The 9,765-nt window shown below is 33.0% G+C and overlaps 1 long non-coding RNA gene across 2 annotated transcripts in view; it reads right to left on the minus strand.

The window, feature by feature from the left end:
• Positions 1–7,168: 7,168 nt before the first annotated feature.
• Positions 7,169–9,765, minus strand: part of LOC135225489 (uncharacterized) — a 98,723-nt gene continuing 96,126 nt past the window's right edge. For both annotated transcript variants that reach the window (XR_010316995.1, XR_010316994.1), the window contains 2 exons: positions 9,092–9,241; positions 7,169–7,351 (listed from right to left, as the gene is read on the minus strand). This is a non-coding gene — a long non-coding RNA (uncharacterized LOC135225489). The remainder of the gene's footprint in view (positions 7,352–9,091; positions 9,242–9,765) is intronic.

Here is a 9,765-nt window from a genome sequence, read left to right on the forward strand (position 1 = left end):
ATATTATTGGAGATATATAATCTTATTATAGACAGATATATATACAGTTATATGTATATGTGTAATATGTGTATACTGTATATGTGTATATATGTATATATGGTGTATATGGGTATATGGTTGTATAATGATGTGGATACGTGAGATGTGTCAGATAACAGAATAATAGACTATAACAATGACATACATTACAGAGACATAGACATATTACAAGACCGATACAGATGAGAGACACAGAGCCTAGACACTAATATAGGAATAACAGAGACATCAGCGATGAACATAAACAGCGAGTTTATACATAGACATAGACAGATACAGTGATTACATACACAGAGAGATACATATACATAGTTAACAGAGACATACTATTATACATATGACATAACAAATATACAGACAATATACATAATACATATACAGGAATACCATACATATACATTAGACAGTAGAAACATACAGTTATACAAAGAGACAGAAGACATATACATAACAATACATACAACATTTACATATACATATACATAGAAAGACAATACCAGATACATATACATACATATACAAATATTACAGATACAGTATACAACACATACATAAATTACATACATATAACATATTACAACTATACATACATTATACATATACATACAACATACAAATTACACATATACAATAACACATACACATTATATATATATAATATATTATAGATAATATATATATATAATATAACCAATAATATATATAAATATATAATATATAAGATATATATATATAATAGATTCATATATTTATATATTATAATATTAGACTAATATATATATATATAAATAGATATCATACCGAGAATAATAGATATATATTATAATTATATATATATAATAATATAAGATTATCAATAATTTATATATATATAATAACTGATATATATAATATATAATATATTAATATATATATAATATATATATTAGAATATAATGACTATATATATAATAAGATATCAATATATAATAATAAATATAATATAATAATATATAATATAATAATATACAATATATATAATATATTAATATATATACTATATAATATATAAATAATATATTAAATATAATTAATATATAATAATATTAATTAATATCATAATTATATAATATATAATATATAAATAATAATTATATAATATAAAGAATATGAATAATATAATTTAATATAATAATATATAATTATAAAATATATATTATATATATATATATATATAATATATATAATTTATAATAATAATAATATAAGAACTAATATATATATAATACAGAATACTATAATACGATATAATAAATATAATATAGAAAAAATTATAATTATAATATATTATAACATATATATAATATAATATATAATAATAATATATAATATAATATAGTAATAGAATAGTATAATACATATAGATATATATTATATATAGTAATATATGTAATAATAGATAAATATATTAAATCTATAATAAACATATAATATATATATAAATATTATATATATATAAGATAATAGATATAATTTAAGTATATAATATATATAGATTAATATTATATATATATATATATATATATAGAATATATATATAGATAATATAATAATATAATATAAATATATATATAATAATATAGATTTATATATTTAATATATATTTATATTATACTACTTATATATAATATAATAGATATATATAATATATAATATATATGAATATATAGAATAGAATATAATTAATATATAAGAATATAATATAGATCTATAATATTATAATACTTATAGATATTATATATATAATAATATAATAATAATAAATGTATATAATATAATATATATATATATAATAATAAAGCAATATAATATAATAAGTAAATAATATAATAAAGATAAATAATAATATATATATATTACGATATTAGATATTAGATTATATATCAATATATAGATTATCATTATATAGATACTATATATGTATAATATATATAAACAAATATATGTCACCAGTCCGTTTTTTCATTTCACAGTTGATTACTGTTGGGGTTTGGCAAGAAAGAGGCAAAATAATGAAATGAACCAGGCAAGCGGTATTTGAACGCGTTAGACGTCACTCTTCTCTCTCACGCCCACCAGTTACTGTATTGTCTCTAGGAAAACTAAATTAAACAAAAAATCCTGCTTCCTTTTCTTTAATGAGGTACAGTCGATTTAAGGTGCAATAATTCGTAACACAAGCCCTGACCACAACAAAGACGACCCCCCCTCCATAAAACCTATCTCAGCATAGAGGTCATTCTAACTTTAAACGGTCTTTCTCTTCGCAGCTGTTGTCGAAATTGAAAATAAGAAAAGTGGGCTTCTACGCTGATGGCTTTCGTGGACTGGCCGGGAAACAGCTAAAACATTTTTAGCGGCAATGAAGTCATTATGGAAAGACTGCGAGGAAGACACCCATTTTACGAGTTTGTCTGTTTGTATGGTGTTTTTACTTTGCATGGAACCAGTGGTTATCCAGCAACGGGACCAACGGCTGGGATGCGACTTCCAAAACCCACGTCAGAGAAGCGGAACTTTCTATCACCAGAAATACACATATCTCAACCACCTCTATGGCAATGCCCGAGAATCGAACTTGTGGCCACCGAGGTGGTTGGCGAAGACCATACCGATCACCCCACTGAGGCGACCCAATCTTATTGAGTGACAAAAAAAAGTTTTGTTTCACTACGGTGATAATTTTCCCATTTCCTCTCTCTCCACTTCTTCCATTGCAACTTAACCTCCGATCTTTATTTAGCATGGAGACCTGAAGTACTCCATCCGGTATCTGTGTATTTGCAGACATTTGTACCAAAAACGTTACAAAGGTATGTTACCAATCTCCAGGCGTTAATTATTCATTGGCTGGCGATTCCGTATCGAAGCAGCTAAACTCTCAGTACAAAAGTTACAAATTCATATTTAGGGCCTAACTGAGATTCTGGATTATGTGGCAATTATCTCTTTTGTTGATGATTGAAGATAATCCATCTTTTTTATTAAGCTGTTTTCTTCTGAGTGTACTATTCCTTAACAGAAGCCGAGTAGGTAGACTTATGTTCGGTTGCAATTCATCTTGATTTGAGCGTCATTTGCGATATGATCAGCAAAGCACTTTTGGCTATCCGCTTTAAATTTACTTTCGGCTAGCCGTTAATAGGGAGAATTTCATCCATAGATTTTGAAAAGATTTATTGTGCTTGATATAGTAGAGTCCCAGAAATCCTACTTGAATCTTAAAACCATGGAAAAATGGTGGTTTTGATGCAACTATTATAATTTTCCTCTTACCTAGCTAACACGAATTGGACTTAGTACACGGATTAGTGTGGGCATTAGGTGAACCTAACTGCCAAAAAGTCTGAGAGAGAACCTACAGAAAGTAGAGACAAAGAGCTCAGAGAAGGCTGCTTGGCTTCCTCAGGGAAGGACATTAAGGACGATTGCGGGAATCTTAAATTAAGGAAATATCTTAAACGATACCATACTTAGGGATGGGGGCCGGGTGGCATATTCCCAAACCGTAAGAAAGTAGCGAACCATTCTCCAAAAAAGTGGGACGCCATATCTTAAAAACTAACCCTAGAATCTTTTTGAAAAATAATGTCATTATAATTTCACACACCGAAATTTACAAATTCTGTTTACCATAGCCTTAAACCCAACCGTGAAACCAGACCTAAACCTGACCTCTTAGAGGGGGATATGGCAAAAAAAAACGGGGACTGTTGCAATATTAGTATACTACTCGGGAATTTGCGGCCGGGTGCAAGAATAACACCAACCTTCTCTGCACCTTTATTTCCCATGATTGAAGATTCAATACACGAATTTGGCAAAATAAAAAAAGTTTTTCAGGCATAGAAATTAAAAGAAACTGCAACGGCTTCCAGGACATCGCTGCTGCTGATCACCCCGACCCTCCTAAAACTTCAGGATTTTGTTGGGAAAAACATACGATTTAGAAACTTCGCATTTTGACAAATTATCCACCAAACAAATCTAAAGGGCCTAGTCCCACAACGGAGCGGGCATATCGGCGTTGCTCCGGGGGGTTGACGGGCAAAGTTCTGGCGGGGCTTACCCTAGTGAATGGTTGGTCCACAGGGGTAAGGCGATGGAGAGGGTGGGAGTGCCCGACGATGCAGAGTAGTGGTGGTTTCATTGCGGTATGGTAAACATTGGTCGACCTACCGCAAAGAAGTATAGTGTGTAGCATGATAAGTTTGCTTTGTGTGTGATGAAAAAGAAGAAAAGAAGAAGAATATGGTGGCAAAAAATGGCCTCATCCAGTAAAAGAAATGTATTACAGCCTTAAACGCAACATTTTCTGGCCAGGGTCGAAGGCTCCCAGCCATCAGGCCAACAAAAATGGTGAGTTTTGCTACAAGGAACCCAGCAGGCAATTTGACGGTTTCCCCCACCCGTTCTAGGTGGTGCTCGTTAGAGGGGAGGGTCCCGCCCGATCAGGGCCCGGATCATGTGGACAGGCTCCCTTAAACGGAGAAATGTCATTCTGACTTCAATAATTTCACCAAACGGTGGGAAAATTTAATTTTGTTTTCTCTGGACCTCGAGCGTGTCTTGAGGACTCGCCAACCTGCTTTCTTGACGTACCTACCCAGTCAGCGCAAGAACATTGATGCAAAACTCAAAAAAAGTGGCAGACTTCAATAAGTAACTTAAACTTTCGTAATAAATCATCTATCTACTTCGGCCATCTTATTTGATAGCCATAATCATGTAAACTATTTTGGCTACCTTATTTTTTTATTTGATAGCTCGAACCAAAAGGTTAAAAATTGCGAAACAAAAAATCTTTTTCAAAAAAAACTTTTAGCATTAACTTAGGTTTACTTTCATTAAATCCAAGCAATTCGGTGGAACCGGGGAACTCCCTCCGTTTAAAGGTCTTGTCCCGCACTAGCGGGCATGCCCGTCGGGTTTACTGTTCCAGCCAGTTATAATTCCTTTCTTTTCAAGAAGGGGTTACCAGACAATAAATTCATCGTTCTGGCTCCATAACCTGTTTGGTCAGTATAGTGGAACGGGTTATGGGAACAGTGTTTGCCTGTCGTGCAGTGCCCGCATTGACTAAGGTTAGATTCATTTTGAGCTTCACATTTTAAATGTAGAATATAAACCATTTTATTGCATCATGAACATTAAAAATTTATATTCTCAGTCTTATGTCAAACTATAGTCATTTAAGCATATGAAACATACCAAACTAATTTTGGAAGCTATTGAAGCCCTAGGGCAGGTGCAAGTTGGCGGTACAATGGCAAGGCTGAAGCTCCACCCCAGCCATATAGGTAATGGCAGTTAGGGTTAAGTTGATTAAAGCCACAAGTTTTTAAAACCCCCCCGTTATTTAGTTCCTTCAAATAAATAGGAACTGACTCATCAACCCCCCCCCCCCCCCCCCCCCAAAACAGTCATATAGACCAAGCTTTATCTTGCCATCGCAATTGCTTTTATTAGCACTATGGTAATTGATGGGAATGTCGCTCGATTTATTAACTACCTGGATTGTTCCACTAGCTAACAATCTACTTATAACTTCCGATAAGTTAGGGACCCTATTTATTTTTCTGAACACTGGGTTAAGGTGAAGTTTGCCGTGTGAGCTAGGTGCCCAGTCAACTATCTTCAGTTTGTTTGTATGGAGTTTTTACGTTGCATGGAACCAGTGATTATTCAGCGACGGGACAAACAGTTTCAAGTGACTTCCGAACCACGTCGAGAGTGAATTTTTATCAACAGAAATACACATCTCACTCCTAAATGGAATGCCCGAGAATCGAACTCGTGGCCACAGAGGTGGCAGGCAAAGACCATACCGACCACGCCAATGAGGCGCTTTCAACTATCTTCAGTTCCTACGCTGTTTAGGACGTCATTATTAATGGGGTCAAATTTTCCTTCATCCACCAAATATTTTAATCCAATTCCAATATTCTTAACACCATTTTCCTATGCGAGTGACCTCATATCGAATATCGAGAACACTTTACGAAAATGCTACCTTGTCTAATGTCTTCAAAGTCCGGAAGAACATTTTAGGACTAAGCAAGTGATACTACCAAGAAATTTTACCTCTGCATCGGAACGCTTAACATTGGCTCGCAAAACAGTAATTTTAACAGATACACTAATGTAGAAGCTATCTGAGGAGTGTTTTATCAGACTGGTCTTGTTTGTTTGGGGTTTTTACGTTGCATGAAACCAGTGGTTATTCAGCAACGGGACCAACGGCTTTACTTGACTTCCTAACCACGTCAAGAGTGAACTATCACCAAATATACACATCTCTAATCAGACTGGTCTTTAGAGAAACTGTACCAAAGGATCAGAATGGTCTTGAGAGTAACTGTACCAAAAGATTACTTCCATTTTCAGTTTCCATCAGAATCAATGACTGAACTATTGGCACATTCATGATCTACTTTAGGGATTAGTTCACTGATACAACACGTGAATAACACACTTACTATACAGGCAGAAGCCATATTCACTACAGCGTTAATTTCACACAAACCACTCTTTAGCTCTGATGTTAAATGAGCAATTGCTTTTAACCTCTTGTAGTGTTTTTTTTTTTTTACTGTACTCTCCCCTCTTTTTTTTAACATTTCTCTCATTTGACCATTTTCTTTAAAATATAGACCTTCATATAAATTCTTAACTAAAAATTAAGTGGTTTTTGGTGCCACATGCTGAACAGCTACTAAAAACTAAATATTTAGTTTTCAATATCCGTTAATTGTCATCAGGATTAAGTAACAAAAATTTAAATTTTATCTTCAGTACGTACTATACCAAATTTTTCAAGACAATACCTAGAGACAAATATCTAAATCGTATCAATCCTAATGTCTTGCATCTGAAAGCTAGAAGTATACTGATAGAACCCAGTAACGGTACATATGGTTCGAGTGCTGGTTTCAAAAAGTAAAAAAAAATGTCAATTTACACAAACTGGTAACACTGCGATATGAACACTTAACTACCTGATCCAGGCAATTAGCATAAAATACCCTTTATATATTTTACTTTTTTTTTTACTTTAAAGCTAGGGCGAGCAATCTAACAATTGCTATAAAGATAATTAAGGTCATAATTCGTGTGCCTCATTTAATACTAATTATTGAAGTATTAATTTTGAGCCATCAACACAGGACATCATTTGGAATAAAGTTGAAGACATCAGCAACGCCAGGCTCCATTCTCACCTCGTTCAAAAAAATACTGAGGGGCAAAAGCCACCGTTCCATGAACCATCCTGTAAATCAAAAGATCCGCGGCAGAAATATTTTCTTGAAAATATATAATTTGAATCTATGATTCTTACAAAGTCAATAAACTTAGGTTTCAACTAAATTTAAGCATTCACAATATAGAATTTTTCTCAATACACAAATCACTCCTAAGTATCTTCCACTGCAATCTTCACCACTGCTCAAATTTTTTCTACAAAGTTTCAGCTGCAACCTTCACAATAGATCAAATTTACTTAACATATTAAGTTAAAAACTTCAACTGCATCCCTCACTACAAATCCAATTTTCTCCAATACATATTTCTTATAAGCTCCTCAACTGCAGCCCTCACAATAGATCAAATTTCCTCCAATACAGAAAATTCTTACAAGCCTCTAACTCCAGCCTTCACAATAGATCCAACTTACTCGAATACATACAGACTACCTATAACCCTCTTCACTGCAACCCTCAAAACACATCCAGTTTACTCCAATACAGAAGACTACTTACAAGCCCCTTTACCAGCAACCCTCACAATTATCCAAAATTCTACAATACAGAAACTTCAACTGCAACCCTCGCAATAGACCAAATTTTCTATGCAAAAAAAAACACTTACAAGCATCTTCAGCTGCAACCCTCACAATAGATCTAATTTCCTCTTATCCAGAAACTAGGCCTCTTCAACTGCAAACCTCAACAGCTAAAATTACCTCCAATACAGAAACTACATACAAGCCTCTTCAACTGCAACCCTCATAATATCAAATTTTCTCCTATAAAACAAACCACTTCAGCCGCAACCCTCACAACAGATCAAATTTTCTCTTTTCAGACCAATCACGAATCAAGCCTTTGACCAGATAGGGAAGATTACCACAAGAACTGGTAATCCAAGGAACCAGATGTACCCAAAAGTACTAACAAGTGAAGTCACCTAAAGAACTACCGTTTAAATGGTCAAGGCGTCCAAGTTTTATTGGGTCAATTTACCATGTTAAGTCAAAGCATAACATTCTGGTATTAATTTCTTGGGCCTTAAATAATTCTAACATTGAAATAAAGTAACAAAACTATATTATTAGTAATCATAGGTCTGTACTATGTAAAAACACAGGTCACCTCACTGTATTCGTATTAATAAAACTTTTTTTATAAGTTTTAAATTAAATTTAGTCTGTTAATTTTAACTAGTGTTAAAGCAGCATCAAAGTTAAAATTTCGATCTAAATTAACAAAATAAATAAATGAAAATTAATATCTAAAGCAATGCATATGCCAAGCTGATAAATTAACCTAACAAATTCCAAAAGTCAACGCCCTTTTAAAAGTTGAAAAGTTCAGATGCATAAGTATAACTAAATTATTGCCGATTAATAAAAAATTTAGCAAAGTTAAAGTAATATTTTTTTTTAATTATCAGCTTACGTTAACTTGCTCAGTTTCGTCAAGCAAACAAAGCTAATGTGTTACAAGACTTAATAACACTGCAGAAATATTGTAATTTTTCAAACTGAAATCTTACTCAAGGTACGTTAACTTTTAAAACCTCGTGAAAATGACCCTTAAAAGTTTATACTTTGTTATTATTTGACCAGCCCTACCCCAAACCTCCCATGCACCTGCCCATAGGTCATAAGACCTATGGGACAGGGCATGGGAGGGGCCTCCACCCCTACAGGGGTACCGCCCCTGTAGGGGTGGAGGAATAAAAAAACAAGTCATTGGTTTACATTGACTGACTACATAGCAATCCTTACCTGGTTTGTATGAAGTCAAACTTGCGAAAGGAAAGTAATTTTTCGCAGCTTGAGACGAAGTTACCTGGCTTCTGAATTTTTCTTCAGTTTTTATTTTTATTCCTGTCAATCGTAGTCAGAGTCAAGACGGGTTTTAGATTCCAAGAAAATCTGGAATAAATTTTCTAAATTATTTCTAGAGCCATAAAAGTTTGGCTTTAGTAAAAATTCCACTGGAACAAAGCATATCTTTGCAAATTTCAAGGTAGACAAAGCTTTAAAAAATTATTCTTTAAAACTTATGTTACGTTAAGATATCAAAAAAATAAACTTAAGTCACTTAAGATTTTCACAGCCTCATTAGAAATTAAGCATTAACCTTTCTGGATCAGAGTTCTTATGATCCTTTAAAATATCAGATTTGTAGCGATGTAAATGACCTGTGTCCTACACGATATTTTAGGTGAAAAATAGACTAACAAAAGCAATGCTAGATGGTGTTAGTGTGTTTGGTAAATCTAAAGGAGAGCTCCGTCTCGTTTGCTGAAGAATATATATTTTTCCAATGTATTTTTTATTGATTATGCTTAAACTGATCATTAATATTGGTGGCATCAAGCAATTACACCCTTGTTCCCATCTAACAATCTTGGGGGACCCCAGTGGGAACCGAACCGAGTTTTTTTTTTTTTTTT

This window comes from Macrobrachium nipponense, chromosome 13, assembly GCF_015104395.2.
Source record: "Macrobrachium nipponense isolate FS-2020 chromosome 13, ASM1510439v2, whole genome shotgun sequence".
In the NCBI taxonomy this organism is placed as follows: domain Eukaryota; kingdom Metazoa; phylum Arthropoda; class Malacostraca; order Decapoda; family Palaemonidae; genus Macrobrachium; species Macrobrachium nipponense.